At 48.7% G+C, this 26,466-nt stretch overlaps 7 non-coding genes and 1 pseudogene across 7 annotated transcripts; 5 read left to right on the plus strand and 3 right to left on the minus strand.

Annotated features, from left to right (window-relative positions):
• Window positions 1-271: 271 nt before the first annotated feature.
• On the plus strand, window positions 272-342 carry Trnag-ccc (transfer RNA glycine (anticodon CCC)). The gene has a single exon. It is a non-coding gene; the product is annotated as a tRNA-Gly (tRNA).
• A 5,056-nt stretch (window positions 343-5,398) lies between these two features.
• Trnan-guu (transfer RNA asparagine (anticodon GUU)) lies at window positions 5,399-5,473 on the plus strand. The gene has a single exon. It is a non-coding gene; the product is annotated as a tRNA-Asn (tRNA).
• Window positions 5,474-12,796: 7,323 nt separating this feature from the next.
• Trnav-cac (transfer RNA valine (anticodon CAC)) lies at window positions 12,797-12,869 on the plus strand. Its single transcript has one exon. It is a non-coding gene; the product is annotated as a tRNA-Val (tRNA).
• A 2,053-nt stretch (window positions 12,870-14,922) lies between these two features.
• On the plus strand, window positions 14,923-14,996 carry Trnan-guu (transfer RNA asparagine (anticodon GUU)). Its single transcript has one exon. It is a non-coding gene; the product is annotated as a tRNA-Asn (tRNA).
• A 6,007-nt stretch (window positions 14,997-21,003) lies between these two features.
• Trnae-uuc (transfer RNA glutamic acid (anticodon UUC)) lies at window positions 21,004-21,075 on the plus strand. The gene has a single exon. It is a non-coding gene; the product is annotated as a tRNA-Glu (tRNA).
• Window positions 21,076-22,305: 1,230 nt separating this feature from the next.
• On the minus strand, window positions 22,306-22,376 carry Trnag-ccc (transfer RNA glycine (anticodon CCC)). Its single transcript has one exon. It is a non-coding gene; the product is annotated as a tRNA-Gly (tRNA).
• Window positions 22,377-25,192: 2,816 nt separating this feature from the next.
• On the minus strand, window positions 25,193-25,319 carry LOC127199690 (uncharacterized; annotated as a pseudogene).
• Window positions 25,320-26,387: 1,068 nt separating this feature from the next.
• On the minus strand, window positions 26,388-26,459 carry Trnae-uuc (transfer RNA glutamic acid (anticodon UUC)). Its single transcript has one exon. It is a non-coding gene; the product is annotated as a tRNA-Glu (tRNA).
• Between the last annotated feature and the right edge of the window lie 7 nt (window positions 26,460-26,466).

Raw genomic sequence — 26,466 nt, forward strand, 5'->3', positions numbered from 1 at the left:
AAACGCCGAGACAACCCTTTGAAGCTAAAGATTGAAGACAGGCGATCAGAAATAAGAGGTTCGTGCAGCCTGAAGGAGCCGTTTTCCGGGTTGAGCGGGGTGGGGGGGCGGGGGGGGGGGTGGGGTGGGTGTCAGGGGAATCAGGCGCTTGTGGTTCCCTCCAGCGGAGCGCCTGGTTTGGAAGCGATACCTAACCATTAAGACCAAAGCAAAACACACATCTTGTTAAAGAAATTGGGTCTTCCTACCCTTCAAAGAGGACACATAGGGAGCATTGGTGGTTCAGTGGTAGAATTCTCGCCTCCCACGCGGGAGACCCGGGTTCGATTCCCGGCCAATGCAGATCTTCTATTTTCAAAGTTTGTGCGCACAATTTTACACTTTGACTTAACGATGTCTGCAATTGACAGAACAGTCCATTAGATTCGCAATCCTGCTGTTTTCGGAACGGACCAGAGTTCAACTTTAAAAATGGTGGAGCTGTAATGCTGGATATAGACACCTAAGATGATCATTTTCTTCGATAGAGCTTTAAAAACCACAAAAGCCGGAAGGTCTCCTATTCTGGCTGGACCTTGGGCTGACCACTGGGTACGGTTCCCTATAAACAAAGGAGAGCGGCTGCAGGGGGCAGGTCCTGGGCAGATCCAGAGCCCAGGAGACCTAGATTGGGGAGGGGGGGGGGCAGGAAGGGGGGGGGAGGGAGGGAGGAGGGGAGGGGAGCACAGAAGCCAGACAACCCGGGTGTGTACTCTGGACTAGAAGCCAGTCGCCAATGCCAGTTCTCTCCTTCAAAGAAGGAGGGAATCCATGTCCCTGGCAATATGTACCAACAGAAATGGCTTGAAAACCACATTTTAAATAAGAAAAAATAAAATATAATAATATAATAATAATTTGAGTTTTGTTTATATTACTTAGCACTTAAGGAGGCTTTGGAGAAAGCAAACAACAGAAAGTAACAAGGGTGCGGGCAAGATGGCTGGGGGTAGGGTAAAGGAGCTTGCCACCAAGTGCTGATGATCTGATTTCAAGCCTGGGAACCCCATAGTGGAAGGTGAGAGCTGACCTCTTCCCTCTCCTCACGCGCCCCCAAATACATACAAGTGTATACAAACACTAAACAAGACAAACCTTTCTTATTTAAAAAAAAAAAAGTACAAAAGTAATGTGAATGCCACTGTTAGAAAGGTGATGAATCAGCCGGGGATGGTGGTACACATTTTTGATCCCAGCATTTGGGAGGCAGAGGCAGGAGGGTCTCTGTGACTTTAAGGCCAGCCTGGTCTACACGGTGAGTTCTAGACACCCCTCCCCGCCTCAGCTACATGATGAGAGTCTGTCCAAAATAAAATAATAAAATACAAAAAACAAAAACCTCTGGTCCACAGCCTGCAGCACCCACCGAGGGACACCCTTCACCTATAAAATCCAGACACAATGGCAAGCCAAGTCCTGGTTTTATATATGGTCCAAACATTGTCCATTTCTACATTTAGTTTCTTGAAAGTACAAATTCATAATCAAAAACAGTCCTGAGCACAAAGAACAGTGCTGGAGAGACCACCGCTGCAGATCTTAGATATATCACAAAGCGGCAGTAATAAAAAACAAGTGGGAGACACACAAAAGGGACGTACAGACCGGTGGAACAAAATCAAAGATCCACACACAAGCATCTTCAACAGAAGAGATGTCCCCACTGACCATTTACTGAGCTGACATCCAGGCCAGGACAGCGCACTTGCCTTGAAAACAGGAGTTTTGGCAGAATATTTGCATTTATCTTCTGGGAAAGGGTTCAAATAGTAACATGATAGAAAAGCTGCTCTTTTTCCCGTGAGGACAAAGCAAAACATTAGCAGGTTGGTATCTCACACACTGTGTGTTTTGTAATCAGAGCCACAAACAGTACATGTAGCTAAAACAAAGACTCTGAACTCTGCTCCTGGAAAAGCTGAGTCCTTGGCGCTCCTCATTCCGTGTTGTGGGCTCCTGGGCTCCAGTCTTTCACGCCTGGTTCCCACACCGTGAAGCTTAAGGGCTATGCTGCACAGCTTTCAGTAAGACATCTGAAACTGAAAGGGAGAGAGATAGCGTCCGGCAATCAAACAACAAAAAGATGGAAAATTCCCTGTCGATTGAAGAGTTATACACACAATTGCTCAAAGCCCTTACTTTAGGGAGGACAGGTACAGGTTAAAAAAAAAAAAAAGAAAGAAAGAAAAGAAACTTTTTTGTCGGGTTAGGGGTGGAAGCCAAGAAAACCCACTTTAGACTCAGAAGCTTAAAATGAAAGCTGCACTTTCTGAACTCAGGGAGGCGACCAGTTGGGATCTGAACCACGTCCTTGAGGGGAAGTTGTATTGCATGTTAAAGATGAAAACCGCAATTTGCTCATACAGGGTGCAGGGGGAGGGCAGATGGTGGAACGGGGTGGGCAGCTCTGACTCAGGTCATTTTGCTGACAAGAAGTTCTAGCTGACCTCGACAGTGTGCCTGACCGTTGGGGGCAGCTGGGCTTGAGGTTGGGGGATTTCTGGGAACACCAGGCCGCAGAGTTTCTCACCGAACATAAACACAGTTTATGGTCAATCTGACCTTGTGTAGAGAACCTTTTTACAATCAGCAATGAGCTGAGATGATATGGCTGGTGGGGGCCTGAAATAAAAATATCTGTAAGCTATGTACCCCAAAGGAGCAGGCCTCACCCCTTTTCAAAACTGTTTAAGCAGGTTAGGAAGCATTTGTTATAGGTTGCAGAGATGGCTCAGAGGTTAAGAACACGGGCTGCTGCTCTTCCCAGCCATCTATAATGAGATATGGTGCCCTCTACTGGCGAGTAGTTGTACATAAATGAATCTTTTAAAGGGAAGAAGCATTGTTATTGGTTCCACCCAGAAGGCTGGAGCATTTTAAATTGTAAGACATGGATGCAGATAAAGAGCTCATCAAAGAGGGAGAGATATTCCTATTGCTGTTTGGTCCCTTTGTACTTTAATTGTAAATGCTTTAAAACCATTACAGACCGATTCTGCGAGCTTGTCCATATGTTATAGCTGATGGTGAGTTGGAAAAGAAAATGGCTATGGAAATAAAGGACAAAAACAGCTGGCCAAGCCAGCATGTTACAACTCAGAATAATGTAACTCTTGATATCTTATATAAACAACAGGGGGCGAAGGCATTAAGGAAAAAAAATCCTTGCCAGGTTGTGGTTACCCATGCCCTTAAGCCAGCCCTCGGGAAGCAGACGCAGGTGGCTGTGAGTCACCATGTGGCTGCCGAGAACTGAACTCAAGACCTCTGGGAGAGCAGACAGTGCTCTTAACTGCTAAGCCATCTCTCCAGCCCCGGGCTGATTGTTCTTATTTCTCTTCATGATTGGAGAAACCACAAGGACTCAATCTGAAGGGTATGTGTCTTGTTCCAATCGTTCCTTGTAAGCATGTTTGGATGCTAGTTGTTAATTTGAGCTCCCGGTGCCTTTATGTACTTTGAGCCCCGAATGGTGTTTGGATGCCTGCACAGACGGATCGAGCTTGCAAAAAACCTCCCATATCTGTGCCTCATCATTGGATCAAATGAAAAAGGGGAATATGAGGGTGTTTGGACTAATTATTGCCCTTCCTGCCCCGGCGCTGCTGCTGAGCAGCCCTACATCAAAGCTTTCAAAATGCATGTTACTTTCAGAGAGGCACTCAGATTCAGAAAAAAATTATGGAACACTCAAAGACATATAGGTAGCAGTTGGGAGCACTGGGAAACCAGGAATGTTAAACTCTCAGGGTTGTCTCTCAACAGGACAGGGGTATGACCTGTCTGTCCACCCAGAGGCCTGGAGTGGGGGTGGCTAATAACCTGGTGATTTACACTTCCTATAGGCCAGGCCATACCAAGCTCCCACAACCAGGATCGGAGATGCTTAATAGTCTAGGTGACCTCTGTGTATATCGTATGGCAGGATCCCCACACCAGGACCAGAATTGCCTGATGTCCCAAGTGACCTCTACGCTCTCTGTATGACAAAGGCCACACCAGATCCTCTCCTAGGCCCTGGAGACCGCACATGTAGGCCTAACTCTAGAAGCGTCTTCTTGGAAAAAGTGACATGTACTTTGAAGAGAGTTCAGTATCACCATGCCTCCTTGTGCACAGGGGGTTGTATTACAACCTGGAAACTTTTCCCCAAATTGTACTGTACTTAAATATGCCAAAAATAAACTGCCTCGTTACAGGACTCTAGAAGTTCAAACCAGCCAAGCGTGGTGGCACGCGCCTTTAATCCCAGCACTCGAGAGGCAGAAGCAGGTGGAATTGTTATGAGTTTGAGGCCAGCCTGGTCTACAAAGCGATGCCAAGGTTACATAGAAAATCTATCTTGAAAACAAACAAACAAAAACAAAACAAAGAAGAAGAAGAATCAGTATTGAGCAGACAGTGGTGCTGCTGTAATCCCAGCACTCGATGAGATGGATCTCTGTGAGTTCGAGGCAAGCCTGATCTGCAAGTGAGTCCAGGACAGCCAAGGCTACACAGAGAAACCCTGTCTCGAAAGCTAGGACCATCGTGGAGATGGCGTGGAAAGCTTGCAAGGGCCAGAGGGCCAGGGGGTGGCTGTAGATGTGTCTCCTCGTATGCCAGAAGCTACACCCATAAGGGTTCACCAACGTGACTGCCTACGCTAAGCTGAACAAGGTAGATGTGCCAGAGTGGACAGGAAAGCCCAGGAGACTCCACCCTACACAAAGCACTACAGGCAGCTAAGGAATGCTTGGGGCAGGGGGTCCTTTCCTAGGGAAGAGCGCACTGATTGGCTGTCCAGTATCAAATGTCAACCCTGAAAACATACACACGAGGAACATTCTACAGAAATGAGAAGGTCATCTTTATGTTTTTAGAAGTGTGTGTGTGTGTGTGTGTGTGTGTGTGTGGTGTGTGTGTGTGTGTGTAAAACAGCAATTAATGAAAAAGGCCATAAATTCGAAAGAGAGCAAAGAGAGGATATATAGGAAGGTTTGGAGGAGCCGAAGGGAAGAGGGAAATAAGGAAATTTCATTCTAATCTCGAAAAAGAAAAAAAAATAGTACTGATTTATATTTATATTGGTTTCCCCTGCATGTTAGCTAGACCTAGGTCTCACCCTCTCAGGGTGGCCAGCCTGTCCCATGGAGGGGCGTGGCTTCTGAGCCTGGGAGACCGAAGGCGGCGGCGATCGGCTGCAGTGCAGGTTTCACCAGGATGGACTCACAACGCAGGCTTCGAACAGCCAGAATAATTGCCGCTCTAAATACTCCAGGTTTTCAACTAGCTGGAATTAACCCCAGAAATTCTGCAATAGCTGTGTGGTGCTGGCTAGCCGGACAATTCACTCTCCATCAGAGACAAGCGTGACTGTGTCCTCTGTGGCGCAATCGGTTAGCGCGTTCGGCTGTTAACCGAAAGGTTGGTGGTTCAAGCCCACCCAGGGACGATGGGAGGATTTTATGTTAAGTGGCGATTTTCTTCTTCCTGACTAGATTTTCTTGTAGCCATCTCTCTCCCCAAGAGAAAATGTTCTAGGAAACGTGAGGAGCGAGTGCTATAGTCTGAGCACGGGACCGGTGAGTTATTTACTTTAATGGTGTTGGACAGAAGAAAACGTTCCTGTACCAATATTGTTTTGTTTTTGTTTTTTGCCAACTGTAACGTGAAGACACACACACAAATAGTATAACGCGCTCTGATTGGATAAAACCCATTCATATCCCGGTTCTTCAGCATTTACTACGTAAAAGTTAATCTCATTTAAAATAATGCCTACTGGGGCTGGAAAGGTGGCTCAGAGGTCAAGAGCACTGACTGCTCCTCCAGAGGTCCTGAGTTCCATTCCCAGCAACCACATGGTGGCTCACAATCATCTAAAATGAGATCTGGTGGCCTCTTCTGGCCTGCAGGCAGAATACTGTATAAATAATAAATATATAAATCTTAAATATAAAATAAAATACACCTTTGCTCTACATAGTGAGTTCAGGACAGCCAATAATATGTAAAGGGACCCTGTTTTAAAAAAAAAAAAAAAAAAGGTAAGTAAGTAAGTAAGTAATTAAATATACCTTTGCCAAAACATCTATTGTCATGCTGAACCAAGTATCTATGTACTGTGACCTAGCCAGGTTGCCACCTAAAACTGACTATGATACAGTCTTTATGTTATCCCCTTGATTGAAGAAAATGCTGTTTCTATATGGATTGCCCATCTGAGACATGATAGTCAGTTGGATCCCACGCCTTTTGACACCCTGAGCCAAAGCAGCCCCACAGAACTCATTCCTTTATGTGTTGACTCTAGCTCTTTGAGGTGCTTGTTGTTGTTTGTTTGTTTGGGGCTTCTTTATTTTTGTTTTGTTTTGTTTCTTGAGACGGGGATTTTCTGTGTAGCTCTGGCTGTCCTGGTCCTGGATCTGTAGACCAGGCTGGCCTCACACTCAGAGACCCCGCCTGCCTCTACTTCCCAAGTGCTGGGATTAAAGGCATGTGCACACATTTAATCCCAGGCACCTCTTCTAGTATTAGGGCACCTGATTTCACATATACATACCCACACATAGACATGAAAACTTGTAATAAAAACAAAAAACAAAAAACAAGAGAGAGAGAGAGAGAGAGAGAGAGAGAGAGAGAGAGAGAGAGAGAGAGGGATAGCAGTGGTGACACACATCTTTAATCCCAACACTCCAAAGGCAGAAGCAAGGGCATCTCTGAGTTCAAGGCCAGCCTGGTCTACAGAGTGAATTCCAGGACAGCCAAGGCTACACAGAGAAACCCTTTCTCCAAAAACAACAACAACAAAACCCTGCTGTGGGGTACACACGGGGGGAGGCAGAGTCAGGAGGATATCTGTGAGCTCAAGGCCAGCCTGGTCTATATAGCAAGCTCCAGCACAGCCAGGGCTATGTTGAGAGAGCCTGTCTCAGACAGACAGATTGATTTTAAGGGAGGAGAACGATGGCATGTAAGTAACGGCAGTTGCCATTAAGCTGACTATCTGAGAGCTTGTCCACGGAGTCCATACATAGAAAGAAATCCCACTGTCACAAACGCTCCCCTGGCTTCCACATGTGAGCCTGCCCCTCCCCCCTCACACACAACACAGAGAAGAGATTAGTTATTGTGTGTATATGTGTTTGTGCCTGGACTGTATGAGTGTGCACCACATAATACAGGAGGCTGAGGGGGTCCAGAGATGGCACATTGAACCCCCTGGACCAGGAACACGGACTGGGGTAACCCCCACACATCACGTTCCCAACTCAGGGTCAGTTTCACGATTGTTTCTGTAGAAGAGAACCAAGAAAACGAGCAATCAAGACTTGAGGTGGGTAGGCTGGACAGAGCAGGGCGACCTCTGCTGCAGGGCTGGCCCCGTGTCCCCCACCCCCCCCCCGCCCCACCCCCATCGCCGCCTGCAGACCGTCTCCGCCTTGCCGTTGTCAGCGGACAGGCATCAGTTTGTCCATGGCAAGAGTGTTTCCCAGGACGTCAGGACACAGAGGTGGGAAGCCGACCGGCTAGTTAGTGATGGGGCAAGGATACTGCACCGTACTATCCACCTCTCCACAAGCTAGAACGTTCCACAGGCTACGGAACGGGGCGTTGTGTTGTCACCCCTGGGTGCGGGGACGTAAGCGTGGTCTATACAGATGGTGTTATGCCCAAGTTGTGAGAGACCCCCTCCCCCAAACAGACCACCCAAGACTAGTCCAAAAGCATAGCAAGGAAGTCCTTTATTTGCAGGCTCGGGCCTGGGCCACAACTGACACAGCAGATGCAGGAAAGTGGCCCTGAGTCTCAATTCAGAGGGTTTTTTTAAAAAATAGGTTTTAGACAAAGAAATGGGTTTTTACAGTATTTGATTAGATGACATTTGGGCAAATGGGAACTTTTCTTCTGCATCCTTTCAAGCAAGCTTGTAGCAGTTCTTCATAACAAGATGCTCCAACTGAAGACCAGGCTGTATCTGATCTCAGGGAAGAAGGGACCGGCAGGGAGAGGAGTGACTGACTCTCTCCCATGTCTTACAACAGGCAAGACAAAACACACTTCCACAGTCAGAAAGGAGTCACTGGGGCCCTGGCACCAGTGTTCCATATTTAACTGTAGGACTTTAAGACCGCCATAAAGGCCTTTGGAGAAGTGTATGAAAGTGTTACTAACGCATATTCAGAGCAGGTTCGCCTTACTCCCACTAACACACATGCACTCACTAAATACATAATATCCAGGCACACACTGGGTAGAAATCTTGTGACTTGATCTCTCTCTCTCTCTCTCTCTCTCTCTCTCTCTCTCTCTCTGTTACATTGATAGGACTGTGTAGGACTCTGAACACTTTAGATGTTTCACTACAGAAAGCTGAAACATCTCAGAGCCTGAGGTGAGGTTTATACAGAGGTTCCTACAGCTCACTCTAACTGTGCATCATGACTGTGGTAAAATTGCCTGCTAGACTCAAGCTCTTAAATACTAGTCTCTGATTGAAGGAAAATGGTAAAGGTATCCTAGGCAAGAAGAAATAGCTACTTTTCTATCATATTCAAGGCACATTTTAACCATATGGGGGCTCCATATAAAGCTTGGAAAATTTTAAAACTATTTTTAAAAACATTTTATTTAAAAAACATTTTCAATTAAAATTTTTTAATTAAAAATTAACCTCCAATGACGCAGAACTGAATATAGATCCGATTTCTATACATAACCTGACAGGATGTTTGTTGAGGCTTATTTTTGGTATATTATGCTGAAAATATGCTACTTGTTTTGTTTTGTGTTTTGTTTTTGGAGACAGGGTTTCTCTGTGTAGCCTTGGCTGTCCTGGACTCCCTTTGTAGACCAGGCTGGCCTCGATTCAGGTTGATCCACCTGCCTCTGCCCTCCCGAGTGCTGGGATTAAAGGCGTGCGCCACCACGCCTGGCACTACAGGGGTTTTTTCCCCCTACAATATAAACTTGTGAAATTATGTTTTCTGACATATTTGTTTCCTTTTCTTTCCTTATCCAGCTGCTGGCTCTCTAACCAGAGAAACAAGAACACGGAGCCCTTTCTAACTAGGCTCAGCAGAGCGCCCTCTAAAGGCTGAGCCTCAAATACAGTGGGACTGCATCTTTTAGGCAATTTTGGCTTCTTTATTTCCTGTATATAATGACAGAAAGTCTGACTAGGGTGTTCTAAACTTCTGGGTGGAGGCATTAAGGTTGGCTGGAAGGAGCAAAGAAGGAGACCTCAGCCTGGGTGGCGCGTGCCTTTAATCCCAACCCTCAGGAGGCAGAGGCAGGCGGATCACTGTGAGTTTGAGGCCAGCCTGGTCTACAAAGTGAGTCCAGGCCAGCCAAGGCTACACAGAGAAACCCTGTCTCAAACAAAAACAAAAAAGGAGGGGGGCACTGCTTGTGATGTGTCAGGCTGCACATGGGTGTGTTACATCAGCCACACCACATTACCTTAACCCTGGTTTTCCTTTTCTTTGCCTTCTGGGATTCCAGTGACTGCCACACCCCCACACTCAATTTGGAAGACCGTGCCTGAGGACCTGAATAATGTGACTCATACCTAGTTCCAAATATTTGCATATCTTACAGAGGCCTCCTGACTTTTAGTTAGAAGTCTGCAGAAACCTGAGAGGATTGATTGCCCTGAGGCGCGATCAACAGACACCAATTTTCTCAGTGTGAGAAGTGTTCACTAGCTGCCTTGCCTAGGGTGGCTTCAGGGATGGACCTGACTGGGGCAACAAGGGATTGCAGAAAAGACAGACGAGTGGACACATGGACAGAAAGCTGGGATCCCGTGGTCTGGGCTCTTGGATGGAGAAGCCTCAGCCCCTGAAGCTGAGCATGTTCATTATAGAGAGTTGGACAGAGAGAGTTACTGTGTACAGAGGGTTTGGGGCTTTACAGTTGGATCAGGAGCCAGGTTAGCTTGCTTGCTTGCTTTCTTTCTTTCTTCTTCTTTTTCTTTTCTTTTCTTTTCTTTCTTTCTTTCTTTCTTTCTTTCTTTCTGAGACAAGGGTTCCCTGTGAAGCCCTTGGCTGTCCTAGAACTCTCTCTGCAGACCAGGCTGGCCTTGAACTCACAGAGAGTTTAGCTGGTCTTTGCCGGAGCACTCTGTATAGGGAAGCCGACTTCAGGCTGTGCCTATCTAGGGTGAGAAGAAGAACGCCATGGCAGCCATTTGCTGCACACACTATCTAGGTCTGCACTCGTCTCCAATCCCTCTGAGCCTCACCAAGGGAAGGCCTGGCCACTCAGGGTGTCACTCACAGAGCCCGCTCTGACCTCACAACCAGCTCGGCAGTTTTTTTATGTAGATTAACAGGGCAGTTGTGTGTTCCTGAGAACTCTTCGGTTTTCAGGAAGTATTCTGTGTGTCCCTGAGGGAGGCCGGTCCTTCTGAGGCTGGTGGGAGTGGGGGCAGGGCACTCACTTATTGAACATTATATCCCCGTCAAACTCGTAAAGCAAATTTGCACACCACAAGTTCAATTAATTTAGCTCTCCTGTAACTGACGCTTTACTAATAAAGATACCAGAATACAAACACAGCTTAAGTAAATTGCCAACTACTGCATGGTTTGTAAGTGCAGAATCAAGGTTTAGTTTAGGACTGTATTCCTGCCGCACCTCCCCCACCCCCTCCTGGCCATGTAGCCCCAGATGGATTTAAACTCCTGATGCCCTGACGCAGAAGAGCAACACCACACCCCGCTATAAGACAATTTTTATTTCTATCTTTAGAAAAAGTCTTGGTGAGAAAGTCCATTAAATTAGATGTTTTGTTTTTTTCAAGAAGGACATATAAATTCATGTGGAATGTTTTATGTGGCAGATATGTGTGTAAACACCCAGGGCATGAAGTAAAAACAAGGTAGCTTTTCCTTTCCCAAATAAAGATTCTCAGCACTACATAAACATCTCACTAAAAGACATTGTCGTTGGGATGCATTATTCATTACTTGAAAACTTAAGAATAAACAAGAGACCTAAATAATGGTGACCAGAATAATAGATATGCCTCAGCAAAGCCTCAGAGACCACCTCAGACTCACACCAGAGAGACACACAGCCTTGATAAAGGGCAGGGTTAGGTCGGGAGTTCCGCAACAGGCTGGGGGTGTTGCTTGTCCAGCACAAGTGCCCTGGAGATGCCTCTGCAAGGTCATGGTGTGGGAGGGACACTAAGGATGCAGGGGAGGGAGGAGGGGGGTTAACCAGGGAGAGAAGCAGAGGACTTTGGGAGACCTGAGGAACCCCCACATCTTAGAAGAGTCTGAGACAGCAGGGTAGAAAGCTGCTTTAAGGCTTTGGCTCCTGAGCTGCGACTGCGCTCCAGGCTTCCCGCCACTACGCACCTGCGCTCTTCCGGTTCTTGACTCTCTTTCTTTTTGCGGTATTGGGAAAATCGAAAGTGCCCTCTGTTTACTTCTGAGCCTTTTCCATCAAGTGTCTATCAGCTCTTTCCTACACTGACCATTTTTCGTGATCTCTAGATTTACTCTGGAAGTTACTGGATAGGTCTAAGCCTTACCCGTTTTCTTTGATTTCCTGGCTCTGCTGTCCTAGGACCAGCCAGAGGAAGGCAGAGTCCCATCCAAGCGGCTGCTCTCTGGGGCAGAACTGCATATTGCCGCCGTTCCCGCCTGCAGATTCATTCTGGTGAGGCAAGTGGACACACCTGACGGTCTGTGGTCTTTTGGGTGCCCACTGCCTTTCCCTCTAAGGTAGCAAAATGGACATCTACCATTGTTTTTAAAATTCTCTGTATTACCAGTAGGCCCGGCTAGCGATCAATAAAGACACTGACACTGGTTTTTTTTAAAATAGCCTTAGTTAACCTAGGCCAGGCCAGCATTAATCCTCTAAACTATTTTCCATAGTGGGGCAGGTGTGGGTCCTGGACTCACTTGTAGACCAGGCTGGCCTCGAACTCACAGCAATCCACCTGCCTCTGCCCCCCAAGTGCTGGGATTAAAGGCGTGCGCCACCATGCCCGGCTCATCTGCTTCTAATAAATTCTATCAAACGACCTCCCATCTATAATCTTAAATACTTGGTAATGTTCTTCATCTGGGCTGGATTCTCCATCCACGCCACCGTCTGCTTCTCCTCCATCTAACCCATGACTTTGAGTTGCACCGGCTAAATGAAGCTGCCTGGACCAAGGTGCCCCTGTGGGGCGCGAGGTGGAGACACTAAAGGCTAAAGCAGGGCTTGAGATGAAAGAGTCCGAGCTCAGGCCACTCGAGTCAGGGGACACAGCAGCGACAGAGGAAAAGTAGAGCAGGGACAGAGGAAGAGTCCTGCAGCTTCTGGTGGGACCCACGCAGCCATCTTTGTTCGGGCAAGAACATTGGTTGCTGGGACAAGGGGGAAAAAGCCACCTTACCGCCCTTCACTTCCCAGGAGCGGGACCTAGTAAAGTGCCCAGAAGCCGGGACACACTCAAAAGCCCGGCAAAGCCGGGCTCCTGCGTATTCTGAGAGCATCCGAGTTCACTAGGAGGGTAAGGCTATGCACAGCCCATGAGGTTGACCCCGGTGAGGGGCAGCGTTCCGCCCCAGGTTGTGCGGCCCGAGCACCCGTGCGTCCTGCGAGGGCGCAGACTTCTAAGACAGGGCCACAAGGTCGCTGCTGTGTGCTTGACTGAGGGATCCGTGGTGTGCGCGGGGACTCGGTTCTGTTAAGATTTAAAATGCTGGGGTTAGCAGGGCCACCATTTTCAGGAGGTCTCAAAAAAAAAGAGCGAGCGTGGGTTGTTTCCGTAGTGTAGTGGTTATCACGTTCGCCTCACACGCGAAAGGTCCCCGGTTCGAAACCGGGCGGAAACAGACGAACCTTTCTGTAACCGAAAGTGCAGCTCTTTTTGTATGGCGAGTCTCGTGCTGGTGTTAAATACAGGATGTTTGTGGCTCCAACTGCACCTAGGAAAGGCCTCACACGCACACACACCCCCTTCGCAGCCTTTGAAAGGTAATTAGTTAGATGACATACTGAAGGTTCCACCCTTACAGTTTTTTCAGTGACCGCAGACAGCGGGCTCTCCCTCCCCTGACTGCTCGGCTTTATTGGGAATCCCAACATGGACAGATCGCGTCTGCAGTGGGTTTCCGTACTGGGGGTGGGGGTGGGGGTGGGGGGGGCGGGGGGTGGGGGAGGGAGGCCTACTGATGGGCGTGGAAGAAGAGAGCCGCGGTCAATGACGCGCAGCAGGTGTGCAGAGGAAATGGCGCCGGACTTTGGGCGCCCAGCTTCAGCTAAAAGGTGGCCAGCTTGCCTGGACGGTGCGCGTAGCTGTCATTGCAGTGTCCTGCGCACGACGGTGATCTTCAGTGGACTTGAAAACAGAAGAAGCGGACACGGCGGTCCTCCGTGAGACTCACACAGCTGCGCTCCTGAGGTGCTGAGCTCTCCGAGGAGGGCGGGGGAGGGGACATCGGCTGCATAATCCATGCTGTTGGGAAACTGCAACACCGCGCACTCAACATCCACTCTGGCTGCGCTCCCCCCTCCCCACCAACCTTATCAGGTATTGTTTGGTCTGTGTGGCTGGCTTGAGGGCGGGGCTGGGGGGGGGATGAGGGGTCGAGGGTGGGAAGGAGTGAAGAAAAGAAACAGCGGAAGCTGTGCAGCAGGTTTCTGCGGCGTCAGGTCAGGCCTAGAAGAGTACAAAAGCGCTGTCTGGAAACGTCTGGGCGCACCGTGGTACCCGCAGTTCAGCTTTGAAAGGATGTGGTGTGACTGAGTTCAGTCCAGGGTGTCGATCAAAGGATGCTGTCTGCAGACTGGCCCAGCGACCAGGGCACCACCTGAGGCAGTCACCTGCGAAACTCACCCCGTGTGGGCCCTGCACCCTGACGGAACCAGAGGAAGAAATGTCACGTGCTGGTCCGGGTGTAGCGGCTCACTCGCTTCATTCCAGCTCTTGGGGAGCAGAATCTGTGAGTTTGGAGCCAACCTAAAAGGGAAAACAAGACAACAACAACAACCCCCAAAATAAAAAATCAAATCCACGCTGTGCATGGCAGCTTTCTTCTCCGACGCTCTCTCATCACTTTCTTATGGTCCCGACACCATTTACTGAGATTTTTTTTCTTCCTTCCCGACACCACTGCAACCCTCAATCCCCTTTCTATGCGCTTCCTTTTGACTCCGAACAGCAAAGCTCGCGCGGTCTCTCCAGCGCTGTCCTCATGGCTCTCGATTCAGAAGCCCAAGCAAGAGAACTGGGGCTGTACGTGTGGCTTTTTTCTGTTTCAAGGAGACACGCACAGAAAACCCAAGGTTTCTCCTGACCAGCACTCCTGACAATGGGCGCTCCCTTCCATTGCGGGTCTGCTGGAAAACAGCGAGAGAGTTAAGGGGTAGTCCTGAAAAGAAGGAAAGAAAGAAAGTCAGAGACATCATGTGCCGGTTCCAGAGACGATAACTGTGCTCTGCTGGGAAGAAGCAAAAAGGAAGACACCAAAGAAAATCAAGGCTCCGCAACTGTGCGACCGTAAAGCAGCTTTAAAAATAAGAAAGAAAGAGAGGGGAAAAAAACACACACAGAAAGAAAGAAAGAAAGAAGAAAATGTTTGGAAAATAAAAAACAAAAGCCACTAAATTAAGGGCATTCGTGTTTGGGATGACGGGATGCTCCAGCGCGTGCCCAGGGACAGGTCGGTTCTGATCTGGGACCTGGTCATCGTGGCCTCTCTTGGGCCCACTGGGACTGACTCGTGCGACTTCGGGCTTCCTTTTAATGCACGCACGCGGTCAGAGAGCACGTTTACCTCGGGCGGCCGGGCGACCCTGACAAGAGAAACGCAGCGCAGCCTGCGTAGCCAAGGCCGAGGCAGGTGATTTCTTTCTTATAGAGATGAGTAAATAAGAGGTCCTTGTGTCTCCGTGGCGCAATCGGTCAGCGCGTTCGGCTGTTAACCGAAAGGCTGGTGGTTCGAGCCCACCCGGGGACGAGTGACGCAAACATCATCTTACTCAACTTCTCAGTAGTTCCTCTCCTTTATGAGCTTACATCTTCTCACCTACTCTCCCCAAACTGACATCTTTCTGACAGAATAAGATAAAGAGGAGTTATCTTTTCCAGTACTCCAAAGTGGCTGACCCAAGGTGTGACCACCAACGCTGTAATTTTGTAAGATTTCCTTCCCTGTTTTGGCCTCAAAACACCTTGCTTTTGCCTAGAAACAGTCCTGCCCCTGAGAATTGTAAGCAGGCACCATCAGGGCTCCAATTGCTGTTTCCAGTCTTTCAGCATTTGCCTTGATAGCTAAGCATTAAGGAGGGTAAGATTTCTTTAAAGTTCACAGAAAGCATCCCTGAAGAATGGAGAGTGTATTTAAAAATCGCCAAGGAGGGTCCCTCGCTGGCACGGTGCATTTGCACGTAAAGTTATTTGAGCAAAAGAGTATACTTTGTGACACACTGCAGTTTCCGGTGCCAGGGTGACACATGAATACGTGAGGGCGAGGGGGGGGGAGACGGGGGAGTGTCCGGTGCGGTGCGCTTGGGGCAGAAGGGCTGTGACACGTGTGAGAGAAGGCTGCAGTTGATGGGGGCACAGGTTCTCCACCACCCGGGACCGTGTCAGAACGCTGTGCAGCAGTCTGGAGCTCGTGAGCGCTCTGCGGTGGAACCAGCTGCCCGAGCCGCAGGGTCGTTCTGGCTCTGAACAGCAGCAGGATGCCCAAGGTGAAGAATGGTCCATTTACTACTGGACTGGAGCACGTCGCAAGACCTCCATGGTCCATCATCTCCCAGAGGCCACGCTGGTCCTTCGTGGCCATGCTTCGGCAGAGGGTGACGCCTTCAGGCTGTGCTGCTGCCGCGGGACGTCCGCGCTGTTGCCGGGCGCCATGTGGAAACCCAGGCTCTGTGCCCCCGCTGGCTGTAAAGGGCACGGAAGCTGCTCTTGAAGTGGGATCGACGACTGCAGACACACAGTCCCAAAAGAGAAACACAGAAGGCTTCAATGACAAGCCCCACCTCCACCCCAACCTCCCGACACAAAACGGAAGAGCCTAAAATAGAAACCATCAAAGAGAACTCATAATAAAAATTGTGATAAGGGCCGGGCGGTGGTGGCACAGGTATTATTGAATCGCAGCACTTGGGAGGCAGAGCGACAGGCGGATCTTCATAAGCTGGAAGCGAGCCTGGTCTACAAAGTGAGACCAGGATAGCCAAGGCTACACAGAAAAACCCTGTCTCAAAAAAAAAAAAAAAAAACAAAAACAAAAACAAAAACAAAAACAAAAACAAAAACAAAAATTCCCAATAAAAAAATAAATATAACAATAAATTGTGATAAGTGTGCTGAAATAGAGCTCTACACAATCGATGGTTCCTGGCATGGAGACAGGTGGAGAAGGACTCAGCTTTGCTGGGGGGGGGGGGGGGGCTGGGAGATTATCCATGCTCCAGGGAGTGTATGAACTAAACAAAATGATCCTGAATTGTTTTCTTTCCTTCTTTCTGTTTTTCTGTTTTCTTTTTTGGAGGAGGAGTGAGGGCACAAGGGAGGGGTCGTGGGCACAGGAGGACTGGCGTGATCAGGGTGCACGATGTGTAAGGACATTATGTTGGGAAAACTTACTTGCCAAAGAGACTTTTAAAGAATTAATTAGAGTAGAGAAATACGCAAGGCAACGCACCCTAGTGGTCACTAGGGAACACAGGGACCTTGGGCTGGTTCTTGGTTTTAGGTTAAAAAAAAAAAATTAACCGTTTTCATAAGGAACTTCATAAATTTGTTACAGTTTAAGAGAGAAAGCAGCCGGCTGGTGCTGGCACACACCTCTAATCCCAGCACTTGGAAGGCAGAAGCAGGCAGATCTTTGAGTTCGCCTCCAGTCTGGACGACAGAGTGAGTTCCAGGAGAGCCAGAGCTACTACGGGAAAGCCTGTCTAGAGAGAAACTGGGGGGGGGGGGCGGGGGGGGGGGTGTTTATGTCTTTGTGAACTTGTACTGCAAGTAGGAGTCTTGAGTGCACTTGAATAAAAATGTCCAACCTTAAGCAGCTTTGTAATGGTAATTGGCTAGTTACTATAATGGGTTAGAATGCTAACAAGCTCCAAGATGACAGACAAAGGATTTGATGATCTCTTAGAACAGTCCCTGAGCAGCCTCATGGGGTGGGGTGGGGGGCGGGGGTGTCCAATCCCTGGTCTAATAGCTAGGATTTGGTTCTTTCACCACTGTGGCCCAGTTTGATTCCTGCTCAGGGAAGTGTGTTTTTGTCAATTCAGGCACGGAAAGTGTTAAAATCTTAGACACTCAAAATACTACCCACCTTGCAGAAAGGATGAGAAGGCCCTATTTCTTCCCCCTCCCAGCAGTACTCCCCATCTCCCCCAGTTCCCATCCCCCCAACTCCCCACCCCCCCACCCCCACCTCCCAGCCAACCGCCTTCCTCCCCTGCTGCTCCTGCCTGGCCCCAGGTGAGTCAATGAAAAAGGAGCTGCCTCCCCCTGGAGCACGGATGACCAAGAGATAAGCTCCTGTTCAAAGATGTCCTCTGCACACTAAAAGCGATCCATTAAACATTTCAGGTATTTCTGTCAAACTGGAGATTCTGTTTGTCTTTGCAGAACACAAAACATAGCACAAGGCGCCTATCAAAGTCTGAGGATGGTGGCTGAAGAGACGAGCCAGAGTGACAAATCCATTGCCATCACAGACAGTTGCCTGGTTTATTCTGCTGGGACGACACATTTTCATGTCCCCTCCCCCCCCCCCAAAATCTATAAAAATAAATCAAATAAGGAACAGCAACACCATCACAATAAGGCTAAGGATTCCCAGTGTGCCAGGTTCCTTGCAAAGTGTGGGTTCTGCCTGACACTGATAATTACATTTTACGAGAGAACGAACTAAGACGCCATTTTTTCTGGAAATGGTCCCAAGGACAGATACCCTGGTGCATCTCAGAAGTCCTGGGTAGCTAATAATCCGGCCAAATGGACAACCAAACCCAACCGTCACAGAAGCTTCAAAATGGATTAGACGAAAAAGACGTCAAAGTATCCATAGTAAATGCTAGGTTGTGGGAATACAGGTGTCTTCATGTGTTTGTCAAATGGATTTGCTTTAAAAAAAAAAAAAATGAGTGGCCCGTGGGGAGGAGAAGGTATGGAATAGATGTGGGCACACGGCAGCACTGCTTGTCGAGAACACAGATAAAAATACTGTTTGAAATGAAATGTTGGGGGAGCAGTTATTGGGATAAATAGTATTGGGGAGGCAGGTGGATCACGAGGAGATTTGGGACAGTTTTACACTCGTCTTTGGTTTTTTATTCGGTCTTTTTAAACGACCCCTATTTCTTTTGGTTTCTCACAGTTTGCCTTTCTCTCCCAGTGCTTCTGAGCCTGCCTTCTGGAACGAAGCTGCCCACATCCCTTCGGCTCTAACTATTGTTTCAGATTTCATCTCGCTCAGGCAATCGTTACCTGTTGTTGGGTTTCCCGCTTCCCATCCGAGGTTCTGCAGACCCGCCGATAGGACATGGAATTTCCCTTTTTGCCAGCAGCTCTCGGCAAAGCAACCTCAGCCTTCCAGCCCTGACGTCGCAAAAAAAAAAAAAAAAAAAAAAAAGAAAGAAAGAAAGAAAGAAAGAAACAAAAAACAAAACCAAACAGAACAAAAAAGCAAAAGCCAGACCGAGCTTAAACCCCCGTGCGTGGGAGACGGATCCGAGTGGGCTGATGTGGAAATTTCGACAGTATCCGAATGCAAAACGCCAGCGAACGAAGATCCAATCAATCTTGCCACAGCACTAAAAGCTGCAGCACCGAGGCACCCGGGGAGGATGCGATCTCTCCCCGTCTAGCTAACATCAGAGGCTAATTGAGCCCTAGCTTACCTGAAGAGAAATGTCTCCTGAGAAAGTAAAGCGAACATTTTGTGAACTCAGTGAAGTAAGAAAAGTGACTAAACTGAAGAATGAGGTCTCACCGAGATTTGAACTCGGATCGCTGGATTCAGAGTCCGGAGTGCTAACCATTACACCATGGAACTCAGAGCATAGTAAGTTCTTTTACCCCTTTGTTGTGTAAGAAAGTCCTCTAGGGCCTTGAAAACAGACAAAAGCCCCCATCAAAAGCAACATGTTCTCCCTTCACTTACCACACTTCTCTGTCCCGAGCTGAAGTTTCCGCAAGCAAAGGCCTTTATTTCTTATTTCTTCTGTGTTTCAGCCTATTCCTCCTCCTCCAAGAAGGCTCAGTGAGGGAGGGTGTGATATGGGATGACTTCCTGTCTCCTTCCTTGGACGACTGGTACCTACATTTCGCACTAACCACCTTTAACACACAAACGTAAGCCTACACACAATAGGGCTGGAGGGACCTTCGGGTGTTTCTTCACACACATATGTGCGCTTCTTGTGGGTTAAGTTTTTCCCTGCAAAAATATACATGCGTACTCACTGAACAAGGAATCAGCAATGTTTCAGGTTCTCAAACACTTAAATTAGGCCACACTTGCCCCAAACTCGTCTGTGCTGACGGAGTCAGAAGGCCCTGACGTGGAGACACACTGTTTTCTGAGTGTTGGCCATCGATTCCATCTGAATTTCCTTATCATAATTGATTTTTTCAAATTTTGAAAGTAGATATTATCTAAAGGTACCCTAACTGTTTACTGCAATGACATAGCATGTGTGTATCCAAGGTCTCATAAAACATATAGGTAAAAATCAATATTATATCTCAAAATTGTAATGTGTGCATATTAAAGGAGAGGTCTCCAGTCAGCCTTGGACTGTTAAAGATAAACCTGTGCCCATTAAAGGATTAATTAAAGATTCTTTGATCACTCATTTATAATTCTGGCAGAATGAAGGCAGTTTTGCACTTTGCAGGGAAGGACGAGAGAGGAATCTATAAAGGGATCATAAGAAACAAATCAAAACAAGAAGTTATGTGTGATTGGTCAGAGTAGCATGGTCACCTAGGACATCAGAAAACAGGCATATTTACGAGTTGTAACAGTCGTAAAGTTACAGCTTAAAAAGCTTAAAAAGCAGCAGCAATAATAACATTATGGTTGAGGTCACCACAGCATGAGAGACTGCATTAGCTGGTCCAAGCCTTAGGAAGATTGAAAACCACTGGTCCGAAAGAAGGGGGGTGGGGGGGGGGTGGCAAAGGAACAGAGGAGGAGGAGGAGGAGGAGGAGGAGAGGAGTGTGTGGAGGGGAGGCAGAAGTGACAGAACCTAGCTGACTGTAAGGGAGGCAGAAAAGGGGTGACTAGGAGCTCCCCACCCACTGCAGCCCTGTAAACATCAGAACTCACCTCCATCCCCCACTGAGACTGGGGATGTGGCACAGCAGCAAGCAAGCGCCCCCTTATCGTTACATCCGGGAACCTGCAACTTTCATCCTCATAAACTGACAGTGTCCGGGGTCTAAAAGCCAGAAAGGGGTTTGTTTTGTTTTTGCTTTGTTTCCGGGGGAGGGCGGTTGTTGTGTTTGCTTTGCTGAAACCCATTTGCTTTCTTCCCTGCCTAAGCACAGCTGCAGAGTAGACCGTCTTGTCAGGCAAAGGGACTACGCTAAGCTTCCACGGGGGGGCGGGGTGAACCAGGAAGGAGTCCGTGTGTTATGACTGAGATGGTTCGAGAAGCGGGTCCAGCATGCCAATCGCTCCCGTGAGCCAGTTACCACAGAAGGCACCGGCAAGACGCTGCTCCCCGCACACTAGAGCTGAGTCCCCGCCTCCCCACCGAAAACCGGAAGGAGTGTATGTGCACAAGGCTAGGCTGCAATGGAACCCACGTGCGTTTCCTTGTGGCCTCAGAGCCCAGAGCATCACCTGGCCAGGGAAAGATGAGAGGTTGTAGGGTGCTGGGGGTGGGTCTGAGCACACTTGGCAATCTCCTGGTCTTCGGTTTATACACTTTACTGTCAAGGTTTCTTTCTAAAAGGAGTCTACTTACCAGAAGCGTGCTCTGTGTGTTCCCTGGTGGTCTAGTGGCTAGGATTCGGCGCTTTCACCGCCGCGGCCCGGGTTCGATTCCCGGTCAGGGAAGCCTTTTACTAGACCACCAACCTTTGAGCGTTGTCAGAAGGATCCTTGCCTAGGACTCTATCTAAAGATCCTGTGAGGCTGAGTATGGACTGAGGCGGTCGTGGAGTGGGAAAAGCGGGGAAAACACCGCTATCCGGAAGGGAGTCTTCCTAGAAAGAGATTCATTTATTGCACCTGGGGTGTGCCGATTCCTGCCACTTTCTCAAACAAAGGCGGGAAAGTCGGCTGGAATAAAGTGTAGTGTTGGGAGTTGCCTTCGCGCTTTCTCCTTAGAGCTTGTTTAAAGAGATAACTGACAAGAAAATAATTTGTCTGTAAGGGTTTTAGGACCCCCGAGCAGACCCACAAGGGACAGAGAAGATCCAAAGACAGTTCTCGTGTGGTTGTTGAGAGTCCAACCTGTATTCTTCGAAGAGCTCTTACTCTGAGCCGTCTCTCTGGCTCCTTACTAGAGAATTTCTTGATGAAACTTAAATAAAGTTGATGAGTCTTAAAGTAAGCTGTTGTCTTTCCACAAAAGGATTTTGTGCTGGAGAGATCTCGGAAACCCGAGACCTCTACATGGCTTCTTACTGAGAAGCTACAGCGCAGAGATTCGGAGACACCTCAGACAGCATCCCTAGGGATGACAATGTCTTTGGGTCCCACTATTTAGCGTTGGCTGCACTGGAGCTCGCTATGTAAACCAGACTGACCGAGAATTCACAAGAGATCCTCCTGCCTCTGGTTCCGGAATGCTGAGATAAGGGGGTGTGCTGGTTTGAACCCCAACAAACCTGAATTACCATATATCTCAGTTAGAGTCTAAAGCAGATAGGCAGAAGCCTCTGGCATGACATCCTTCGACAAACAAAAATATGCCTGAATAACTTCTGCCTGTCTGTCATATCCTTTTTTTTTTTTTTTTTTTTTTTTTCTGCCTAGAATATCGGTGTGAAGCCATCTTCTGCCATGAGAATAAAATCTTCTGAACGGAAAGAAGAAGAACAATATGGAAATAAATGAACAGCCGAGGTAGCGCTATTCCATATTCCTAAGTCTGTGCCTGGAGTCCTTGATATATAAGACAGTACTTAGCTACTTGTGCCACTATGAATAAAGTTCGCTGTTCCAGAAAAAACAAAAAACAAAAACAAAAAAACAAAAAAAAAACAGCACGAAGGATGGACTTGGGTCGCCTAAGTCCTAGTACCAAAAAACACTCGGCCAGAAAAGAAAAAGCTAACAAGTTGCACTGGCCAGGAATCGAACCCGAGTCACCCGCGTGGGAGGCGAGAATTCTACCACTGAACCACCAATGCGGCCCTTAGGGGCTCTCTGACAACACGTTGTGAAAACGTAGGGGAGTCTGGCAGCTCTACATTTCTACTGAGAAAGCGCGACGTAAGTCAGTGTGTCTTCAAGACTCTTAGTATTTCCCACTGCTGGGAAGGAAATGCCTGCTACTCACTAGGCTGCGAGAAACACAAGTCCTCTCACCCCTCAATCTCCACGAGATTTGCCACTCACGGACTTTCCGGGGCCGACTGAATTCCTTCTCCTCCTGCCTGCCTCCATCTGGGAGTTCCAGCTCATCCGATGGGAAAAGCTAATTCCAGCTCAAACTCATGGTTCTGCAGAGCTTCCTTGTGGCTCAGCAGTAACGATGCTCAGTGCAGAAGTAGGCGAAAACACGCTTGATAACAACAGTCCTGGGGGCGAGTCCGTAACAAAACCCCACCTGTGTGGCACTGACTGACGGTAAACCATCTCTGAGCAGTGCCTGTTATATTGCTGCTGGTTTAGACAGGAAGGTGAGGGAGAGGCGGGGCGGGGGGGGGGGGAGGACCACCATTGTGCCCCAGATTTGTGTGCTGTTTACTTCGCAGGGCATGTGACGTCCTAAAGCACCACAGCTGCTCTTCTAGGGTGCTACACAAGTGACCAGAGTGTGAGACAAGCGGCTAGCAAACTAGTAGGGTACCAGTTGTGTGAAAACGCACGCTGCTCTTAAAATCACCACCCTGAGGCAGACAAAGAGGATGAGGCAGAGATCTATCTGCACACTGTCCCGTGTCCACCCCTCCCCAACAAGAAACCTGACTGATGCTTAAACCTGACCACGGGGTGGACAGGGATGGAAACAGAAATTAGAATGGCGACTGTGTGTGTTGGCTTGGAGTGGGTGAGGAACAGTCGGCCACCTGCACATCGTGGGCCGATGGAATTCAATGTCCTCTCTCTCCCTGGGTCTAGGGAATGGCTCATTTTGTCAGCCACAGTCAGTTGTAAGAATGATTGAGGAAAACAGTCTCGTTAATTTCATCCTGTGGACCTGAGTTCACTTAAAATATTGCTGTGGACAGCACCAATGGGATATCCGACAGCAGTCCCAGTGAGGATCTGGTAACGATTGTGTAGGCCTCCAACCAGACCCGTGACTCTTAGCAACGAACATTTGGAAGTAAACATGTGGACAAAAGTGTGATACACTACAGCTCTGTGACAAGGTTTTTTGTTTTATTTTACTGAGGAGAGGAGAGGGATGTTGGCACACGACGTGTAAAATCATAGGTATTCAGTAAAAGTTAAAAAAAAAATTGCTGTGGAAAGAGAACTGTAATGTCATTTCTCACTTGGCTTGGAAAGCCCAGGCACTCAGAAAAGGAGGAAGTGGTTGTGGTGATGGTGGAAGAGGAGGAGAACTAGAGGAAGTGGAGGACAAGGAGAGGAGGAATTAGAGGAAGAGGAAAACATGACACAGGGGGGAAATGTATCTGGTCACACGGTTGCCTTAACCTAAGCTCCAGAGGAGACCGACCCATGCAGCCCTAGCGTCTTGAGTCCTGCACTTGACTCAGACAGAAGACTGTGCCACAAGCGTACAGGTCTACTGCTGAGGCTGCGACCCGAACCAGGGCTGCTGTGTCTCCATGCAGCCTGGAAACCACCGCGATAAAACAGGGGAGAGAGCAACGTCAGAGAAAAGTTTGTTTGTGTTTGTTCCTTTCCTTTTCTTTCTTTCCTTCCTCCCGATCCCTCAAACACCCCTTTTGAAACTGGGTAACACTATGTAGCTTTGCCTGTCTTTGAACTCATTATGTAGACCAGGATGGCCTCAAACCTCGCCTCTGCCTCCCAAGTGCTGGGATTACAGATGTTGCAACATCAAGAGATCTTCCTTTACTGGTACTCACATATTTGGTCCTATATGTTCTGGTAATACAAAAAATAAAAAAATAAATGCTGGTGATAGACGGTAGGGTTCCAGAGAAATGCCATGCTGTTACGTGGCCAGGTACTGATCCTGAGTCTCCCGAGTGAGAGGTGATAATTCCACCGCTTAACCTCAGATGCACCCTTGCAGCACGACGGTACCTTGCAAATAGGTGTGAGAATCCGCCCATCTCTGTGTTTACGGAATGACAGACAGCAACGTAACCCAGGCTCTCCACCTGAGTTTTCTGGTACTTTCCAGTATCCAGGAGGAGGAAGTGTCTTCCCGCACGCTAGGCTGTGAAAAGGCCCAATTGCCCTCGATCCCCAATCTGTGGCAGGTGTGCTGACTTGGAGGCTCTCCGTTCAGTTATTTTGTCTCAGGGACAAAGCGGCCTGACGTCTGCCGCGGGTGGGTGTGGGGCGGAGGCAACCACGTGGGCGTGTCTGTGTAGTCTCGGAGTTAACTGCAGCACGTTTATTCGGGCAATCAAGAAGTGTTGACATCGTTAGAAGAACGAAGGAAGAGCATTTTCTGCGGTCACCAGCCCTAAATCCGCGTCCACAGCACTGCGCTGTCCACTCTGCATTTCAGCTCGGATTTGATGGAAGAGAAGAGACAAAAACGAAGGCAGCCTGGCTGAGCTGAAAAGTGAGAGATACAGTTCTAACTGCAGCCTGCCCGGCAGGCGAGGTGAGAGGTGTGCACGCCCCCTCCACTCGCATGATCCTGAGCCCGGACAGATCTCAACAACTAAGATTCCAGTCTCAGAACACAGTAGTCATCACCTTCCTCGTTTCGCTGTGGCGGGGGGAACAAGTACCGTGGGTCCACAAATGCCAAGATGGCCTTATTGTAACGCTGACGTCAGATTACCGTTCTCATTACTTTCCTTACACCAGAATCACCAGGGGATAGCGCGCACACAGTCGAGTTTCCCCCACTTGGGGAAATCGCAGGGGCCAGCACACCCCACAGTGCAATGGGTGAGCCTCGCCTGGGAAAACCACCTGCCTGATCGTGATATTTTCCCCCGCCAGGTAAGTATGCTCCACCCGCCCGCACGCCCGACCCAGCCCCACCGGCCCTGCGCGCTCAACACACGGTCACTTCGCCGCGCGCGCTCGCGGGCCTCCCCGGACGCACACGCCCCTCCTGCGCTCCGCTCACACCCGCAGACACCCGCTTCATCCCACGCCGCGCGGAAATCCCTCGCGCGCCCCTGCGCGCCCCTCATCTGCATGGACCACGACCGTGTCCGTGACGTCGGGGGTGACGTCTCCGTCACCTACCCGCGCGCTCGCCACCGGAGGGGGCGTGACTGTCACACTTCCCCGCGCTTTTCGGAGCCTCCTCTGTAGAGACCACGTCCCCACCCGTGACCCCGGGGGAGACGCCACGCCACTCCGCTTTGCCTATGCAGGACAGCTGCAGTTCCCAGACACAAATCATCCTGAACTCTCTTAAACCCTTAGACAGCCGCCCTCCGTGTCCCACCTCTCGCCCTAACATCCTCGGAACTGGTTTTGGTGTGTACTAACTGACGCCTGGCTGTGCTTAAATGTATAAATCAAGAACTCTCCCTTTCTCAGAAGGAAGTAGTCCTACGTGGGTTGAAACCCGAGAACTCCAGAGTTCTGTTGCTTTACCAACTGATCTGTTTTTGTTTTGTTTTTTTGGGTTTGGTTTTTCTAGACAAGGATTTTCTGTGTAGCCTTGGCATCCTGGACTCAATTTTTTTGTAATTATTATGTATACAGTGCTCTGCCTGCATGTACACCTGCAGGTCTGAAGAGGGCATCAGACCATAATATATCTATTTTGTGAGCCACCATGTAGTTTCTAGGAGTTGAACTCAAGACCTGTGGAAAAGCCACCTCTCCAGGCTGGGACTCATTTTGTAGACCCGACTGGCTTAGAACTCACAAAGATCCCGCCTGCTTCTGCCTCCTGAGTGCTAGAATTAAAGGCATGGGCTACCAAGCCCAGCATAACCTTTTTCTTTTTAATTGTTATGTATACAGTGTTATGTATACAGACTTAGCCTCACAGGCCCTGTTGGATCTTTAGGCAGAGTCATAGGCTAGGATCCTTGTGCCAACGCTAGTAAAAAGGCTTCCCTGACCGGGAATCGAACCCGGGCCGCGGCGGTGAAAGCGCCGAATCCTAGCCACTAGACCACCAGGGAACACACA

The sequence above is a fragment of the Acomys russatus genome, chromosome 15 (genome assembly GCF_903995435.1).
Source record: "Acomys russatus chromosome 15, mAcoRus1.1, whole genome shotgun sequence".
Classification (NCBI taxonomy): Eukaryota; Metazoa; Chordata; class Mammalia; order Rodentia; family Muridae; genus Acomys; species Acomys russatus.